Here is a 20,699-nt window from a genome sequence, read left to right as displayed (position 1 = left end):
GTTATATATTTAGATTTATATTAAAATTTGGATTAAAATATTTAATCATCCATTAAAAAGAATTTATTAATTTTTTTTAAAAAAAAATTAAAATATGATAAAAAATATTATAATTTTACAATTCAATTTTATGACTACACTAATAATTTTATTTAAACTCTTGATTTTGACAACTGATGAATAACTTGTCTGTCACCAATCCCGCTTTGCAAGTGCAGTGCTAATTTTTCTAAAAGCAAATTATTGCATTTCCTTGCGTCAGTTTCCTTGTCAGGTATCGGTAGTTTATGACTTTGACATTGGGAGGATAATACTCCTTCACACCCCTTCTCAATCAATTCCTTTAGATAATAATCATCAGATCTGTATCTGTACATTAGATAAAAAAATTAAAAAAAAACGTAGAATCAGCGGACAACGGATAAATGAAAACAAAACAATAGGTGAACCTGCGGATAGAATGAAAAGAGTTTTTGTTTGCTGAGTCCACATTTTTTTTATGGGTCCTTACCGTTTTGTTTAGATTTTTTTTTTAAATTTTCACATCAACTTAATTTTATCTACTGTTAAGTTATTCGTGCGTAGTATTCATTATGTCATGATGAGTGATTGTATAGATAATTCACTTTAGTAGATTAATATCTGATTGAATAGAAAAAAATTATTTGTATTAGGAATATATTATTAAAAAAATTTGACAGGCAAAATATAAGTGGGGATTGGGGATATATTTCAGATGTGTTAGGTAAACCTATCGACACAACTTTGATATATATACAAAGTTGTTGGATGTTTGAGAGGTAGATAATTCGAAGATTATTACGTCGATCAATAATTCTATTTCATACTCCATTAATATTCAGTTGACTAAGTAAGAGACTGCCAAAGAGGTTTGAGATCACCTGACAAGATTATACACGCAGTCTAACTTTACAAAATAATATTAATTGGAACCAGATATCCACGCATTTCGGCAGCTAGATATGAGCATTTAAGATCTTTATTTTGCCATCACTAAAAAAATAGTTCTTTGCTACGAATTTTACGACGAAATCTATGACGAAAAAAATTTCATCGTAGAAAAGTTGTCCCAAAATCCCGCTACGAAAATAATAAAATTTGTCATAAATTTTATGACTAATTTTATTTTCATCGCAAATTTAGTTGGAAATCTGCAAAAAAAAAAAAAACGTCTTAAAATTGAGAAACACAGATTTACGACGATTTGTCTTTCCCAAATTCAATGACTAATTGAATTTTCGTCGTAGTTTTTTCAATGAAAATAGATTTTGTCGCCAAAACTTAAATTTAAATATGGTGAATTCTGTGACAAATTTCTGGATTCATCAGAGATATCCACAACGAATTCCAAAATTCATCGTAGAAATCTGCAATGAATACTATAATTTATCGCAAAAATCTGTAATGAATCCATAAATTCGTCGTAGAATTTGTGATGAATTATATGTTAGGGTAGATTTGTAGATAGAAAAGGGGGGGAGGGGGGTGAATAGCTCGCCACACTAGTTGTCTTGCTTCGTGATGATGATTTGCAGCGGAATGAAATAAGAAACACACTTACAACACTAACACGAAAGATTTACTTGGTATCCACCTCAAGATGAGGTGACTAATCCAAGGATCCACACATTACACGCTCTCCACAATGAAAAACACTCCTTTTCGGTAACTACCGAAAGAGGAGAAGCTTTGTACAAACCCACACAACAAGATACAACACACACAAGAAGAAAAATATAAGAATACAAAGTAAAACCTTTTCTTGCTTGACCTTGTTGTTAAAGAACGCCTCTTGAACCTTGGAAGTGCAACAACACTTGTTCCCAAGAGCTTCCAAGAACTGGCGGTGAGTGCCGGAGAAGATCGCATGAGCTGGAGAAGAAAGGTTGCCACGTTTGAACGCTTCATCGCCTTTATATCTGTGTTTCTATGGCTTCCAATCGATTGGGGCTCCACCCAATCGATTGTCACGTCAGATCCCAGCGATCTCGACCTTCCAAAACCTGCATCCTGTGCAACGGTCATATCCCAATCGATTGACCAATCGATTGAAGAGGCTTGGATCGTTCAGTCGATCGATTCAGAGCACCTCTGTGCTCTCGCTGGAAATGCCTGAAGCAATCGACTAATTGATTCATGTTTCCTCGCGTCACGTGAGAAATTCAGCCCCAATCGATCGACCGATCGATTGGCTATGCCCAATCGATCGGATGATCGATTGGGGAAGCTTCTGTGGTAGCGATTCAAGCTCCCAATCGATTGGTCGATCGATTGGGCTAGCCTTCACTCGCAACCACCTCCAATTGATCGAGTGATTGATTAAACTGCAGTTCAATTGATCGGTTGATCGATTGACCTTCCTTTGACTTGCTTAACTCAAGTTCAAGGTTTTTAATTCCAACATCTGGTCAACCGTGAGCTGTTGGAACTCCTCATGCCTAGCATCTGGTCAACCTTGACCTGCTAAGACTTTTTCACCAAGTGTCCGGTTAATCCTTTGACCCACTTGGATTTTTCTCCTCGTGCCAAGTGTCCGGTCAACCTTGACCCACTTGGATTTACCGTCCACCAGATGTCCAGTCATCCTTGACCCATCTGGATTTCCTTATGCCAAGTATTCAGTCACTCATGTAACCTACTTGGACTTCCCAACACCAAGTGTCTGGTCAACCTTGACCCATCTGAATTTCCACGTGCCTGGCTTCACTCACCAGTTATTTCCTTCTACCTAGCTTCACTCACTAGGACTTTCCTTTGTCTGGTTTCACTCACCAAGACTTTCACCTAGCTTCACTCACTAGGATTTTCCTTTGCCTGGATTCACTTACCAGGACTTTCACCTAGCTTCAATCACTAGGATTTTCTCCTGGTTTCACTCACCAGAATTTTTTCACTACCCGACTTCACTCACCGGGACTTTAATCTGCCTGGCTTCACTCACCAGAGCTTTCACCTAGCTTCACTCACTAGGATTTTCACCTGGCTTCACTCATCAGAATTTTTTCCTTGCCCGGCTTCATTTATCTGGACTTTCATCTGCCTGGCGTCACTCACCAAGACTTTCCCTTAACCTCCAGTTAGGACTTTTCCAGTCAAGTATCCGGTCAACCTTGATCTACTTGACTCTTCTTCGCATCAAACTGGTCATCCCTTGATCAGAGAGGAATTACACCAACAATTTCCTCAATCGGACGATTGCATCTGCAATCTCCATGTATTGTCAACATCGAAACTCAAACATCAAGACTCAAGCTTGAGCCAACTCCAGTTAGGACTGTCCCGCCGGGTATGATTAGGACAGTTCGGGATGATCTGTCAGGCATAACACCTGGCCTAAGTTTGGATATAATCGAGTTGTGACAACTAGACCAGTCAGAGCAAGTCAGGCCTCACCCCAATTGTACATCCTGATTCAGATCTGGTATCCTGATCTGTAAGTACCAAATCGGGCATCATGCGGCTGATGACACCAGACGGTCCTACCTCTTCTTTCCCTAACTGCTGACTGTCACATCCTTCCGACTGTTAACTACCACGCCCCCTTGACTTCTGACTGCTACGTCTCTTTGACTTCTGACTGCCGCATTTCCTTGACTTTTGCCTATCACATCTCCTTGACTTCTGACCACCACGTCTCTTTGACTTCTGACCACCATATCCCCTTGAATTCTGACTGTCATATTCCTTTGACTCCCGATGACCGAATCTTATCATTATACACCGTATCAATTATCAATAGAAGAACTTTCTTGCACATAAATTAGATGACTGGCGCAGGAGCAACTTGCTATCGAAAAATGGATAATCAGAGATATATAAACGGGAGGGAAAAAAACAAAAAATAAAGAAAAATGAAGACTGATCGTTTTTTCCCCCTCTCATTTGAACTCATACTCTGATATCACTATGGCAAGTTCTTTTTCCAACGACAACTATAAGATCATTTTAGAATCTGCATGTAGATTAGCAACATCCACATATGAAGTTTCTATCCATGATAATGAACAATGATAACCAACTTTTATGAGGCGATTTGATATCCTTGCTTATTTTCTGAACTATGAACCACAACAATGGTAGGTAGGCTTTAACCATTCATTTTGATTTTCAACACCTGCTGACCAGTAGTCATAAAGGTGAATACCCCCCTGCATTACAAACACCCATTAGTCTGCAGTCTCGACAGATCATGCGTTGGATACCAATGCTGCGATATGACAAAATGAATGTTTTGGTTACACATCATAAACGGAAAACTTAAGAAAGTAGGTGGATTTCTTTCCTCTTCATGAGGGAAAGTGTCTCATAATTTGATGGAAGAATCTAATACATGGCTGTAAAAATATAATAATGTTGATTATACAATAATCTCATTTGATGCCCAGTTATATTGAGAAAAAGAATTATTATGTGTTTTTTTTTTGCAACAGTTGTCAGTTTTCACATTTGATGTCCAGTTATATTAAGCAAAAGAATTAAATTTAAGTTTTCATGTCACTATTATTTAAAAATACAATTTATTTAGCAGAAACAACAAAAAACCACAAAAATTTGCGTTTGCCGGGAGTCGAACCCGGGTCTATTGCTTGGAAGGCAATTATCCTAACCGTTGGACTACAAACGCTAGGTGCATATAGCTTTTTAATAAATTTATAAAAGTAAAATTTTAATTAACAACCCAAAGATTTTTCAATAGTTAAAGATACGCACATTTGGATTTTATTTATTTTTTGTTATATTAGATATTTGATATTTTTTTTGTTATATTAGATGTTTGATATTTGATACAGGGATAGGGGTGAGGGAAAACTCACAATAGATATTTTATCCGATCTAATTCAACTCAAAAACTCAAATTGTTATATACATAGTAATCACTTATTAACCATCTTTGTTGCTAAACTAATGATGCAATATCAAAACCAAAATCTCATAATTCAAATTTTATAAATGACAAAGATGATTAACATACACAATCAATTATTTTAGAAAAGAAATAATCCTATCTGAGAATAAATTTTTTATTCTCTAAACAAAATGTTATAAAATAGAAATCACTTCAATCACCATTTTATTAAATAAAATAATCTTCCAAAGCAAACTTTTATAAAGACTAAAAGTTTTAAAAATTAAATTCTTAATCTGTGCTATATTTAACAATTTGTATTTAATAATAAATTGCCAAAATAAATTATAGCAACAAACACTTGACTATTATATTTACATTTTATATATTTGAATTTATTATATTTCACCAAATAGGTTTTGAATTTTGTTGCATTAAGTATGAGTTGGGATTCAATTAAAATCTCATATTGAAAAGGTTTAAAAAAGATCATGCGTTTATAAAAATATGTGATATCTCTATTGGCATAAGGCATCTTGAATAGAGCTCAAGATCAAAGGCATGAGGGTCTAGGCCTAAAGTGTACAATATCATGTCATTGTGGAGATATGTAAATATCCTTTGGTCCCAACAAATGATATCAAAGTCATAATCTAGACTAGATGTCATGTGAGGTGGTCTTGAACGAAGTTGAGGGTAGGCTCGGTGCAGGTCAAGGTGACCGGATGTTCACGGGGAGACCCCAGAGCAGATTAGACATTTGGTATCATTGCCACTAGGAAAATACACGGTTAGTTCTCTTTGGTTATATAAGATCAAAACTAAATCTAATGGATCTATTGAATGATACAAAACTCGTCTTATTACTAAAGATTATTATCAGGAGTATGACATAAATTATGAGGAAACATTTGCTCCTGTTATAAAAATAATGACTATTCATACTCTGATTATTGTTACTTCTATTTGTCGATGAAAAATATCTCAGATGGATGTCAAGAATACATTTTTAAATGGTGATCTTCATGAAGAAGTTTATATGACACCTCCTCCTATTGTTTCACACCAACCTAATGAAGTTTACAGGCTTCGTAAAGCGCTTTATGATCTCAAACAAACATCTCATGCTTAGTTTGAGAAGTTTTCTATAGTGATTACTTCACTTGGTTTTCATCCTAGTAATTATAATTCAACATTATTTGTCAGATGTATGAGTGCAGGTCATATTTTTTATCATTATATGTTGATAATAGGATTATTATTGGTGATGATTCTGATGGAATTACTTCCTTGAAGTCTGAGTTGATCCATTATTTTGTTATGAAAGACTTGTTGGAGCAATCCCAATGGTCCGCGGGGCCATGTGTTTTGGTGTTTGGGCAAAGGGTTTAAGTTAGGTTTACCCTTGTTATTTGATATGTGTACTTGAGTTGTGCAGGACTGCAGGTGACACATGTGACTCAGGTTGACGGCTTCGGGTCCGGTGAAGGATGGAGCATCCGAGGGACCGTGGACAAGGCAGCAAGGACAAGGGCCGAGGGAAGCGACTTCGAGGCATACGCGAAGGATGGCATTGGGACGAGCCGCGGGCTTGGATGCATCCGAGGGACGAGAGCCAAAGGAAGTAGGCTTGAAGGCAAGAGGTCAAGGCTGCAAAGAAGAGTCAAGTGAGTCGTGAGGGTCCGAGTGCGAGTGAAATGTACTCGGGATGGGAAACCCTAAGTTTAGGGTTGTACCAGTCGACTGGTACTGGAACCAGTCGACTGGTGGTGAGCACAGAAGCATTCTGTGCCCGAAATGGCTGGGATCAGTCGACTGTGTTAGGACCAAAAGTAGCTAGAGGGGGGGGTGAATAGCTTGTCGCGTTCGCTCGGTGCGCTTCGTTACTTGGCGTTGCTTGTTTCTTCTTGGATGTGCAGCGGAAAATACAGAAACAAACACAAAACGCTAACACTAGGATTTTACTTGGTATCCACCTCACAAGAGGTGACTAATCCAAGGATCCACACCAACGCACACACCCTCCACTATGAATAACACTCCTTTATGGTAACTACCAAAGGCGGAGAAGCCCTACAACACTCTCAATACAAGAAGAAGAAAGGGAAATACAAGTTAAGCAAAAGCTTACAAGATGTGCAGTAAAAACCCTAACCCTAACTTCTTCCTCTTGCAATAGATCCGCCTCTTGACTTGGAAAGCCTCCAAGAACCTTCAAGAACTGGCGATCACGTGCTTGTAGAGAGTTGTGGAGGAGCTGGAATGAATCTGAGAAGAGCTCGTGAAGGGATGCCGAAGACCACGCTCGCCTGCGGCTTTAAACACGACGCAACGGTCGGATCCCGATCGATTCGAATGTTCCCAATCGATCGGGAGGCTTTGGATCGATCCACGGATCGATTGAGGCCTCTGATCGTGATAAGCGCTGGATCGATCCACGGATCGATCCGGCGCTTATCGAGCGGCATCGTCCCGATCGATCGGTGATCGATCGGGACCTCTGATCGATCCACGGATCGATCCGAGCTTTTATTGGAAGAATCGGATCGATCCACCGATCGATCCACATCTGAATCGATCCACGGATCGATCCAGCTGGATTTTGCCCAAAACCAAGTCCCAAACCTCCCTAACCAACATCCGGTCAACCTTGACTGTTGGTACATCATGCCTCGCATCTGGTCACTCCCTTGACTGCCAGACTCCCCACCAAGTGTCGGTCAATCCCTTTGACCCACTTGGACTTTTACTCGTCGTGCAAGTATCCGGTCACTCCATTGACCTACTTGGACTTCCACGGATGTCCGGTCAACCTTGACCCATCCTGGACTTCCTTCCTTGCCAAGTATCCGGTCAATCCCTTTGACCTACTTGGACTTCCCAACACCGGATGTCCGATCATCCTTGATCCATCTGGATTTTCTTCCCGGCTTCACTCACCAGGACTTTCACCTAGCTTCACTCACTAGGGTTTTCCATCTGCCTAGCTTCACTCACCAGGACTTTCACCTAGCTTCACTCACCAGGATTTCCTTCTGCCTAGCTTCACTCACTAGGACTTTCACCAGGATTTCCTTCTGCCTAGCTTCACTCACTAGGACTTTCACCTGGCTTCACTCACCAGGATTTCCTTCTGCCTAGCTTCACTCACTAGGACTTCCTTCTGCCTAACTTGCCAGTTAGGACTTCCCAGTCAAGTATCCAGTCAACCTTGACCTACTTGACTCTTCTTCAATCAATATCTTATTGTCAAACATCTAAACCCTAACCAAGACTCAGCTTGATTAACCAGGTCACCCTTGACCTGAGGGATATTGCACCAACAATCTCCCCCTTTTTGATGTTTGACAATACCACAATAACACTTACAATCCCACATGTAAGTTAGGCTAATCCTATAGCCTCCTTCTTCATGCCACTAGGTAATGAACTCATAAATTAAGCTTTCCATTCTCCCCCTAAGAGGGCAAACTCCCTCTAGGTAATGAAAACCTAACTTACTTCCTTTCATTCTCCCCCTATTGGCACACATCAACCCCCTACAAAAAAACATCAACCCGTCTTTGGACACACATCAACCTATGCTCCAATTTTGGGCACACTTCAACAACTCCATTTGTTGAAGACTCTCCCCCTGAAGAGTTGCTCATCGTGATCACAATTTCACTCATTGTGATCAACTCAATATTGAAGGTCCCATACCCTTCATTATCCTTAACTTCTCCCTCAATGTTGACAAATACCCAACCTTGAGCATTTTCAACCACTTGAGTTGCCACTTGAAATGATGAGGATATCCACTCCCCATTTATCCCCATTTCAAGTTTAAATGCTCAACCTTGAGCAAGTTCACAACAGAAGGTTAACCACCTTCCAAGGTTCATGAAAAATAATTTTCATGTCTTTAAAGAGTCCCTCCCCCTAAAGACATGGTGGTAACTTCTGTCATTGCACCAACAATGACTTGGAATCCCTAAACCTTTAGGAAACCCAGATTTAGAAGTTTTGAGGTTCAAATGTTCAAAATTTGAAACAAACCTCAACCTAAACTTCAATGAAGTCTTCCTTAACCATTCCATCCTTGTTTTCAACACGAAAACACCCTTTTTATGTATACAAATGTATTTTAAGGGTTTGGAATGGTTACCTAGACTAAAATAGGTTCAAAGTGCTGAAATCAGGCTTTCCCAGCCAAAATCAGCAACTTGGATCGATTGGAGTTGGGTTCCAATCGATTGAACCTTTGAATCGATCCACGATCGATTCGGATCTACTGATTCGATCCATGGATCGATTGCGAGTGCCCGAATCGATCCATGGATCGATTCAGCACCTCAATCGATCCATGGATCGATCGGAGCTCGATAATTGCTGAAATTCCATTTCGGTCAACTTCGAAACCCCTAGAAAATTCTACAAAATCCAAAAATTATGCAAACTCGTGTACACATTGTTTAGGGCATATATTATCAAGGAAAAATAGTTTTCTATGAAAATACATCATATTTTCAAAGATTGACACAAACTTGAAAACTTGCAAAAACTTTAGTGTTTTCTTCAAGTTTGTGTCTAACTATTCAATGGTGATTACTATCAAAAGATAGCCTTCACCAAGGTTTTCCAAAAACATTTTAAAAACATTTTCAAAACCAATATCCCATCATGTTCCTTGGGCATAATGCACATGACTTGTACATTAGCTTTCCCAATGATGGGAAAACACATACCTATGTGTTTTGATGAACCTAAAACTCAAAAGAATGCACTAAATCAACATTTTGAGTTTTGTTCATCCTCCTAACATCTCACTTGTATCTAATGTGTACTAAAACACATACAAGTCATCTTATAGGTCTTTGTGAGATGTAGAGATTTTGGTTTTTGCCCTAATCTAGGGATCATGCATATCTATCTAGGCATTTTGGAGATATTAGACACCCACCTAGGATGTCACTTGTTAATAAGTGTTGTTAAATGCCTTTTGTCCTTAATTACAAGGAATTAAACTAATGCATGATAATGTTATGGCATACATCAAAAGGAAATAATTTTCAAAAGAAAATATCCTATAACTACATGATGTATGAATGTCATGACATGGTATTTTTGTATTTTTCATAATAAGTCATGAACGCAAAAATAGACATGATGTCATGACACATGATGGGCAAACAATCATGGCAAGATTTAGCATAAATAAAATATACCTAGATTAACTATCTAAGTATCCTTAAAACCTTAGCTAAACTTACAACTTAAACCTAGATTGCCCTAAAGTGCTTCAAGAAAATGTCAAAGCCTAAATTGGCATTTCTAATTCCCTTGATTAATTTATGCCAGTCGAAATTAAGCATATCCTCAAATGTTGGCATATTTCATTTTTCCACAAGAGTAGCACTTTTAAATTTAAGGCCCGGATTGCCTTAAATTTCCTAAGAACATACCAAAATCCCAACTTGGTAGTTCTCAAGATTTTCCTAATTTGTGCCATTTTAAGATAAAATCAATTTTCCACCATTAGGCACATTTTACTCTTTCAAGGAGTAATTAATAGTTCCATTTCATTTTCAAAGGTTAGCAAAAACCTTGAAAATGCTCCTTGAGTGTCAATTTCCTCAAAGTTGGGTTAACTACCCTTCTAATTGGAGTTGACACTCTCTAACCCATTTATGGGATAGAGAAGATGCTCCTAGGAACCCAACACCTATTTGTGCTCCTTGGATGCTCTAGGTACTCACTAGGGATAACTTCCCTAGATACCTTCCTAGTGACCTTGTTGGGCTTCTTAGAAGCCTTGGTCACATTTTCTAGGTCAACCCTAGGGATTTCTTCCCTTGTGACCTTCTTTGTGACCTTCTTTGACTTCTTAGAAGTCTTAGTCACATTTGTTGCAAAAATACTCTTAGGGATGACTTCCCTAATATTTTTGACTTGACCGCTAGACCTAGGGTTTGTTCCATAACTATATGGAACCCTATTGTAAGAGGGCACATCCTTCTTAGCCTTGGGTTTGTATCCCAAACTTCTATGGCCATTAGATGACCTATGTGCTCCTAGACCTAGGCTATGCTCATTTTGCCCTTTTAGGATATTTTCCATCCTTTTTAGGGTCTTTTCCATGTTATCAAGCCTTGACCTCAAGACTTGATTTTCTATCATTAAATCCTTAGAATTTGGTTTTTCATTAAGTCCATGAGCATTTTGGTTTCTAGGCTTGTATCTAAAATCCTTAGAGTTATTGCCTAGACTTTTACCTACATTCCTAACCCTAGGAGTGATAGTCTTAGCATGTAGGGTCACATGCTTTTCCTTAAAGCCCTCATGCTTTCTATTCTTATGGTAAATTGCATTAAAATGATAAAAGTTAGACCTATCATGCTTTTTACCATAATGTAAAGGAGTAAGCTCAATAAATGTTACCTTCTTCTTTACCTTGGAGGCTCCCCCTTGACTAGTGCCTCCTTGAGCCTTGACCTTCTTCTTCCCCTTGGGGCATTGACTACGATAATGCCCCTTTTGATTGCAAGAGAAGCATATAATATGCTCCTTGCTCTTCTTTGTGTTGGAGATGGTCTCCTTGGGCTTCACCTTGCCCTTTTGTGCCACTTGGCCCTTCTTCTTGGATAATTTAGGGCACTTGCTCTTGTAGTGCCCATGTTCCCTACATTCAAAGCATATAATATGATTTTTATTATTAATTGAAATATTTATACCTTTGCTTGTAGGGGTGACATCTTTTTCTTTGGATCCGGAGGTAGAAGCTTCCTCTTGATTGGACCTTGATTCTCCTCCATTTGATTTTTCTTGACTTGTGGAGGTAGAAGCTTCTTCCTCCTCTTCTTCTCTTGACCCGGATGTAGAAGCTTCTCCTTCTTCTTGATCCGGTGTCACCAAGGATTGCTCCCCCTCAATCCTAGAGGTGGAGGCTTCATCATCTTGAATATGAAACAAGGAGTATGCTCCCTCCTTGTTCCCTTCGTTGCATTCCCTTGAGGATGAAGCTTCTTGGATTTCCTCTTCTTCGGAGGTTGAGCATCTCTCAACCTCGGAATCCTCCTCTTGGTCTTGCTCCAAAGAGTCACCCTCTCTGGATTCTTCATGATCTTGTACAGTGGAGGGGATCTCTTCATGAAGCTTGGCCAATTTGCTCCATAGCTCCTTTGCATCTTCAAACTCTCCAATTTTGCAAAGGATGGTGCTTGGCAATAAATTGACCAAAAGCTTGGTCACTTTGTCATTTGCCTCGCACCTTTGGGCTTGCTCCGGGCTCCATTTGCTTTTCTTTAGAACTTTACCCTTTGAATTTCTTGGAGCCTTGAAGCCTTCCATTAGAGCAAACCATTGCTCTATCTCCATCATAAGAAAATTTTCGATTCTTGATTTCCAAGAATCGAAACTCGTAGAAGTGTATGGTGGAGCCACCCTTGTGTCAAATCTAAGCCCATCTTGGAATTGCATCTTGAAGTTGAGCTTGATAAAGTCTTGAACTTGAAGAATTTGCTCCAACTTCTTCACCCTCTAGCTTTTCTTGATATGCTTGACCCTTCCGGCGATGATTCCGGTGAAGAGCGGCCTCGCTCTGATACCACTTGTTAGGACCAAAAGTAGCTAGAGGGGTGAATAGCATTCGCTCGGTGCGCTTCGTTACTTGGCGTTGCTTGTTTCTTCTTGGATGTGCAGCGGAAAATACAGAAACAAACACAAAACGCTAACACTAGGATTTTACTTGGTATCCACCTCACAAGAGGTGACTAATCCAAGGATCCACACCAACGCACACACCCTCCACTATGAATAACACTCCTTTATGGTAACTACCAAAGGCGGAGAAGCCCTACAACACTCTCAATACAAGAAGAAGAAAGGGAAATACAAGTTAAGCAAAAGCTTACAAGATGTGCAGTAAAAACCCTAACCCTAACTTCTTCCTCTTGCAATAGATCCGCCTCTTGACTTGGAAAGCCTCCAAGAACCTTCAAGAACTGGCGATCACGTGCTTGTAGAGAGTTGTGGAGGAGCTGGAATGAATCTGAGAAGAGCTCGTGAAGGGATGCCGAAGACCACGCTCGCCTGCGGCTTTAAACACGACGCAACGGTCGGATCCCGATCGATTCGAATGTTCCCAATCGATCGGGGAGGCTTTGGATCGATCCACGGATCGATTCAGAGCGCCTCTGTGATCAGGAAACGCGCCTGGATCGATCCACGGATCGATCCAGCGCTTATCACGCGAAGCAGCATCGTCCCGATCGATCGGCTGATCGATCGGGACCTCTGGATCGATCCACGGATCGATTCTGTTCGCTGGGAAGAATCTGGATCGATCCACTGATCGATCCACAGACTGGATCGATCCACGGATCGATCCAGCACTTGGTTTTTGCCCAAAACCAAGTCCCAAACCTCCCTAACCAACATCCGGTCAACCTTGACCTGTTGGTACATCATGCCTCGCATCTGGTCACTCCCTTGACCTGCCAGGACTCCCCACCAAGTGTCCGGTCAATCCCTTTGACCCACTTGGACTTTTACTCGTCGTGCCAAGTATCCGGTCACTCCATTGACCTACTTGGACTTCCACCAGATGTCTGGTCAACCTTGACCCATCTGGACTTCCTTCCTTGCCAAGTATCCAGTCAATCCCTTTGACCTACTTGGACTTCCCAACACCAGATGTCCGATCATCCTTGATCCATCTGGATTTTCCCTTGCCCGGCTTCACTCGCCAGGACTTTCACCTAGCTTCACTCACTAGGGTTTTCCATCCGCCTAGCTTCACTCACGGGACTTTCACCTAGCTTCACTCACGGATTTCCTTGCCTAGCTTCACTCACTAGGACTTTCACCTAGCTTCACTCACTAGGGTTTTCCATCTGCCTAGCTTCACTCACTAGGACTTTCACCTGGCTTCACTCACCAGGATTTCCTTCTGCCTAGCTTCACTCACTAGGACTTTCACCTGGCTTCACTCACCAGGATTTCCTTCTGCCTAGCTTCACTCACTAGGACTTCCTTCTGCCTAACTTGCCAGTTAGGACTTCCCAGTCAAGTATCCAGTCAACCTTGACCTACTTGACTCTTCTTCAATCAATATCTTATTGTCAAACATCTAAACCCTAACCAAGACTCAGCTTGATTAACCAGGTCACCCTTGACCTGAGGGATATTGCACCAACAGACTGGTCATGGGACCAGTCGACTGATAGATAGCCGTTGGAGTGCCGTTGGGCTGGCACCAGTCGACTGGTGCATGGACCAGTCAACTGGTAACGGGCAAATCAGCAAGGCTGATTTCCCCAAGCTCTATAAGAAGGAGCTTGGGATGGCCGGCCAACCTGACGAAATTAGACTTGGTTAAAGCCTAATTAGTAGTCACTAAAGTGCTCAAGGTCTCTTGTGTCCAAGTGTTCTTGGTTGGTGTTGTGGTGAGGTTTCTCCACCCACAAGGAGTTGCTTGAGTAGCCGGAGTTTGCCGGGGCCTAATCCACCGAAGGATCGGGATCGTCCACCTTACGGACAGCCGTGGAGTAGGAGCATCATCTCCGAACCACGTTACATCGACGTGCATTGGTTTGCTTGTTCTTTTCTTTGTCATTAGCTTTTGTATTCGTTATTAGTATTTGTATTTCCGCTTGCGCACTAACGAATACGTAGGAAGCGAGTAATTGGGGGTGCCGTCCATTAAACCCCCCTTCTAGCCGGCCACCGATCCTCCAACAAGTGGTATCAGAGCGAGGATGCTCTCCATTGGACTAACCGCCAAGGAAGCAAGAAGATGGCCGATTTGATAGAACCACCGAAGTTCGAAGGAGGAAGCTTATGGGACATCACCTTTTGGATGATGAAGATGAAGAACTTCTTCGAAACGGATTGGGACACAATGATGGTGGTGGAGGAACCATTCGAAGTCCCAAAAGACAAGAAAGGGAAGAAGCTCCGACCACGACATTGGACGGAGGAGCAAACCACACGGTCAAAGGCAAACGATAAGGTAATATCAATTTTGGTAGATATTTTGCCTTCTAACGTGTTAAGTGATGTAGGTGAGTATGAAAATGTCCATGAATTATGGAGCAAAGTGAAGAAATTTCCATGGGAGGAATTTTTGCCTACACTAGAAGAAGAAGAAAAAGAAAAATCCGAAGAAAGTGATGAAGTGGTCCAAGAGGAGAAGAAGGACCAATCGGATGTGGAGCCCAAGGAGTTGGGTTTAGTAGCTCAAGAAGAGGAGGTGGAGCAAACAGAAGTTGAGTCATGCTCAACATCCGAGGAGGAGAAGGAAGATGAAGCATCATCAACATCCTCAAGGGTTGAAGAAGAATCCAAGACGGATGAAGAAGAGGTCTTGGAGGTCAACCTAGTGAGCACCTCCACCGAAGTCAAGTCAAAGGACCATATCATTTGCTTCGGTTGCAATGAAAAAGGGCACTACAAGAGTAGATGTCCTATGGGTAAGAAAGAGGTAAATTCTAAACCCATTCAAGTTGATTTGAATACTAATGTGGGTTGTAGAAATGATGGTGCCAAGAAGAAGAAGGAGAAGAAGCACGTTAGATGCTTCACTTGTGGTGAAATAGGGCACTACCACACCAAATGCCCAAAGAAGAAAGAGCTCAAGAAGTTGGCGCATTTGAAGATGTGGGAAAAGAAGTGGAGGAAGAATGGAGGCTCGAGTCAAGGGGGAGCTCCAAAGGTAAAGGGTAAGGTAAACCCTAGTTTAAATTTGAAGTCAAATTTAAATTCCTCCATGCATGCTAGGAATAATTCTCATTATTTACCCATGAAAAATTTTGGATTTAAATATCATGATAGGAATAGGGTAAATATCGATCATAACCCTAGGAGACCTATACATGAAAAACCTAGAAATGATAGACCTAAGGAGACCCAAGGCATTAATCCCAAGAAGGGGAGACATATGCCTAGAAAGGGTAGGTCTAGGAATGTCCAAGGTGGACATGTTGACTCTAGGTTTAGGAACCTAGAAAGGGAGAATCAAGCCTTGAAGGCAAAGCTTGATGGTTTAGAGAAATTCCTTAAGAGATTCACTATTGGATCTAAGGGATTAAGTATGGTGTTGGGGAGTCAAAAACCCAACAATGACAGATCGGGTTTGGTATACCGATCTAGTCCCTCCAAGGTCAAAAGGAGATCATATGCTAGGGCGGCAAATGATCATGGCAAGGGAGAGTCCTCCAAGGCTAAGGGAAAGTCTTATGCTAGGGTTGCATATGACTATGGCAAGGAGAAGTCAATAAATGGCAAGGAAAAGTCATTTAATGGTAAGAAGAAATTAACCAAGGACAAGATGTCCAAGGTTAAGAAAGTTACGTTTGTAGGCCAAGTGTCACCGGGGGTGGATCGATGTGGCCTAGCCATTGTGGATGAGTCACCTAGGGAGGTGGCTAACGCTAAGAGCTCTAGGGGGAGCTCCAAGAGTCAATTTGGGACCCATGGCCAATGGATCTCAGGTGGGTTCTACTTGGGAGTCTAGAGGAGCCATGGAGTATGCCAAATGATTTAGAAACGGACTTGAGTCTCAAACCTAGGGATTTGGCACACATGGATTGTGTTTCATGCAAGAAATATGACATTTGGGGTCATATAGCATGATAATTGGTTTTGGATGTATAGATGTCATATAAACCAATGCTAGGGATGCATTGTGGGTTAGTATGGGCAAATACATCAAGAGGAAGCCAAAACTAGGACTTTAGGTCAAGGTTCAATTGAACCATTTAGCTAGTTTTGGATTTTATGTAAATCTTGGGATTGGTGATAGATACATTTTGTAATGTATTTTTCCCAAGTATACAATGGTACAATAGACCTCTCCATAAAATTTGAGAAATTTTGGAGGTCTAGGGAATTACTGGTGCATTTCTGAAGTTGGCCTGAAAAGGCTAATTTTTTTAGAAATAGGGTACCAGTCGACTGGTACAGATACCAGTCGACTGGTAACAATGTTTTTGAGCACAGAATGGTTCTGTAAGCTCATTTTGACGAGAGCAGTCGACTGGCACTTGGGGCAGTCGACTGATACCAGCCTGAAAGTATTTTTCAGCGCTGTTCTTGACCATGTCAACTCGGTTAGATGTATGGGATCCAAGGGGGATTAATACATGAGTTTAAGGGTCAGTTTGGATGATAAGTTTTCAACAATTGGGATATTGTTGGAGAACTTTTTGGATGTTAGGCAAAGGGGGAGAAGTAAGGTTTAAATTGGGAAAACCTTAAGTGCCTTTGCATAGGGGGAGCCTTGGGATAGGTTCTTAAAAAGTCTGTGGGAAAATCCTAGCTCATTGGGGAGTTGAGGTGTAGGGGGGAGCCTTGTGATAGGTTCTAATGAATGTTTGCATCTTGTTTCGGCGGTTGCCAAGTGTGTAGCCTTGGCAACATAAGTCCATTCGGCAGTGTAAGTCCAAGTGTGTAGCCTTGGCGACGTAAGTCCATTTGTTATTAGCATGTTTATTTGCTATTTGTTTTCCCTAACTTAAACGTATTGCCAAACACCAAAAAGGGGGAGATTGTTGGAGTAATCCCAATGGTTCGCGGGGCCATGTGTTTTGGTGTTTGGGCAAAGGGTTTAAGTTAGGTTTACCCTTGTTATTTGATATGTGTACTTGAGTTGTGCAGGACTGCAGGTGACACATGTGACTCAGGTTGACGGCTTCGGGTCCGGTGAAGGATGGAGCATCCGAGGGACCGTGGACAAGGCAGCAAGGACAAGGGCCGAGGGAAGCGACTTCGAGGCATACGCGAAGGATGGCATTGGGACGAGCCGCGGTCTTGGATGCATCCGAGGGACGAGAGCCAAAGGAAGTAGGCTTGAAGGCAAGAGGTCAAGGCTGCAAAGAAGATTCAAGTGAGTTGTGAGGGTCTGAGTGCGAGTGAAATGTACTCGGGATGGGAAACCCTAAGTTTAGGGTTGTACTAGTCGACTGGTACTGGAACCAGTCGACTGGTGGTGAGCACAGAAGCATTCTGTGCCCGAAATGGCTGGGATCAGTCGACTGGTCATGGGATCAGTCGACTGATAGATAGCCGTTGGAGTGTCGTTGGGCTGGCACCAGTCGACTGGTGCATGGACCAATCGACTGGTAACGGGCAAATCAGCAAGGCTGATTTCCCCAAGCTCTATAAGAAGGAGCTTGGGATGGCCGGCCAACCTGACGAAATTAGACTTGGTTAAAGCCTAATTAGTAGTCACTAAAGTGCTCAAGGTCTCTTGTGTCCAAGTGTTCTTGGTTGGTGTTGTGGTGAGGTTTCTCCACCCACAAGGAGTTGCTTGAGTAGCCGGAGTTTGTCGGGGCCTAATCCACCGAAGGATCGGGATCGTCCACCTTACGGACAGCCGTGGAGTAGGAGCATCATCTCCGAACCATGTTACATCGACGTGCATTGGTTTGCTTGTTCTTTTCTTTGTCATTAGCTTTTGTATTCGTTATTAGTATTTGTATTTCCGCTTGCGCACTAACGAATACGTAGGAAGCGAGTAATTGGGGGTGCCGTCCATTCAACCCCCCTTCTAGCTGGCCACCAATCCTCCAACAAGACTTGGGTATACTACGCTATTTTTTGGATATTAAAGTCGTCTGTTCCCTAAAAGGTTATCTTTTATCCCAGTCAAAGTGTATATCTGATTTTTTTGAGCGTGCACGTCTTACTGATAATAGAGTCATTGATACTCCTATTGAGAATAATACTCGATATTCTTCATCTGATGGCTCACCTTTGTCGGATCCTAGTTTATATCGAACTATTGTTGAGAGTTTGATTTATCTCATCGTGACTCATCCAGATATTGCACATGTTATTCAAATGGTTAGTCAGTTTGTTACTACACCAACTACAATTCATTGAGTTATTGTTCTAAGTATTGTCAAATATCTTCGGCGTACTTAATTTTAAAGTCTTTTATTTTCCTCTACTTTATCTCTAGCGTTGCATGCATACTCTAATGTTGATTGGGCTGGTGATCCTACAGATCATAAATCTACCACTAGCTTCTACATTTTTCTTGGTGATTCCCTCATTTTTTGGAAGAGTAAGTGTAAGATATGACAATTAAATAATAAGTCTTATTGGAGAGATAACCTTATTAGATTTTTCAAGAATTTTTATAAATTCTTTGGGATTTAAACGAAGTCCATAAGACATGTTTTAAGGGGATGATTATTGGGATAGGAAAAAACATGTTCGGAGTACCATTTAAAATGGGAGTTGATTGACTTAGGGTTAAATTGATTAAACCCTAAGTATTTAATAAAAACATAGGTTTCATTTCTCCATCCTCACCCGATCCCTCTCATCCTCCTGATCTCCTTGTTGACATTGCCGCCCATGCTGTGTTGCCTAGTTTATCAACGCCACTATCCATTTCGAATGTCGGATTGTTGCGTCCTCGAAGCACCGCGGGCCAAGAGTCGCTAGGCTGTTCTTCCCCCACATCTCTCGATCCCGACGTCGCTATCACGATAACTCAAATCCACCATTGTCGTGCCCTAGCTTCGTCCCACCTTCTCCTTCTCCACTCGAGTTGCCTCACACTAGGTTGGATCCGGCCGAGAGGAAGGAGCGCATCTGTGGTCGTTGCCCTTTTCCTCATCCATCCCCTTCTCTTTTGACGTCGGCCCAGCATGTGTCCTCGATCGGTCATGATCCAGCTACTGTCAGCGGATCTTCACACGTCCAACAGTTGGCACTATTCCTCCATCGACGTGAGCAAGCCAATGCCAGTGTCGTTCTTCTTTTTCCCCTACCGCAAGCAGTCGTTGTGTTGCCACTATGAGGTTCATCATTGGTACCTCTTCTCCATGCCATAACCACCGTCGCTTCCCTTCCTTTTGGTGAGCAATGGGTTGCTACTCAGGTTGAGATAGGGAAGAAGCAGTGAACCTCCAGTAGAAACAAGGAAGGTAACGAATTGACGACTTTGGAATTTAGAATACTGTTTTGATTTCAGTTGATGTAAATTGAGGTTTGTGATAGTTTTGGAGTGATTAAGATTATGTGAATTGGTTTGGAATGTTTATAGTTGCTAGATCAGCCATTGCAGCTCCGGCCCTATTTTCGACAGTAGCTTCACAGTAGCTTCGATTGTGAATTTTCGGTAGCAAGCTTCTCCGGTCGTGAATCAACAATGGTGCAATCAGATTTGGGTAAGTCTTGGAGGTAATTTCGTGTATGAATTGGATTCGATTTAGTTGTGGAATGATTATAGTTGATGTTGGGTTAAACCTAGTCTAATCATTTGGATGGATTATATTAGGATTAATGATGGAATAAATTAGATTTAATTAAGGAAATTGAGATTAGTTGAAGTTAATCATTAATTGGAGTTAATCAATGATCGTGTTTGATTAGAATTACCCTAATTACTTTTGAGGATTTTATTTAGCTATTCAATTCATTTGAATTTAGCTAAGTAAAATATATCGATGCAGGACTTTGATTCGAGATGAGCATCTCGACGTGGGATCGTTTAGCACAATCGACAAATAAAGGCTGGTTCTTCTTCTTGGCCTCTATAGTTTATTGAACTTAGTACATGAATTATCTAATTGATTTGGTTGTTTTATCTTGATTTCACTCGAATTTTATCTGTGTTTGATACTTATATATTTGATATTTGATGAGATCTCTTTATTGTCTATACAGTCTCGCTATCTGATATTCCTACTCTATAGTATACACATATGTATGGTGTGTACTATAGGAGTCATCATGTCGATTATGCATATGTTAGTGTGCACACGTATATAAGTGTTGTTGCTTATTGTATATCTTGTTGGTAGTCACATGTTGGATCTTTTCATCCATATAGGTATAT

The 20,699-nt window shown here is 41.2% G+C and overlaps 1 non-coding gene across 1 annotated transcript; it reads right to left on the bottom strand.

Moving 5' to 3' along the window:
• Positions 1-4,573: 4,573 nt before the first annotated feature.
• TRNAG-UCC lies at positions 4,574-4,645 on the bottom strand. Its single transcript has one exon. It is a non-coding gene; the product is annotated as a tRNA-Gly (tRNA).
• Positions 4,646-20,699: the final 16,054 nt, after the last annotated feature.

Source organism: Zingiber officinale, chromosome 6B, assembly GCF_018446385.1.
Source record: "Zingiber officinale cultivar Zhangliang chromosome 6B, Zo_v1.1, whole genome shotgun sequence".
Taxonomy (NCBI): domain Eukaryota; kingdom Viridiplantae; phylum Streptophyta; class Magnoliopsida; order Zingiberales; family Zingiberaceae; genus Zingiber; species Zingiber officinale.
The sequence above is the reverse complement of the archived record's forward strand: the minus strand, read 5'-3'. Positions and strand labels throughout refer to the sequence as shown.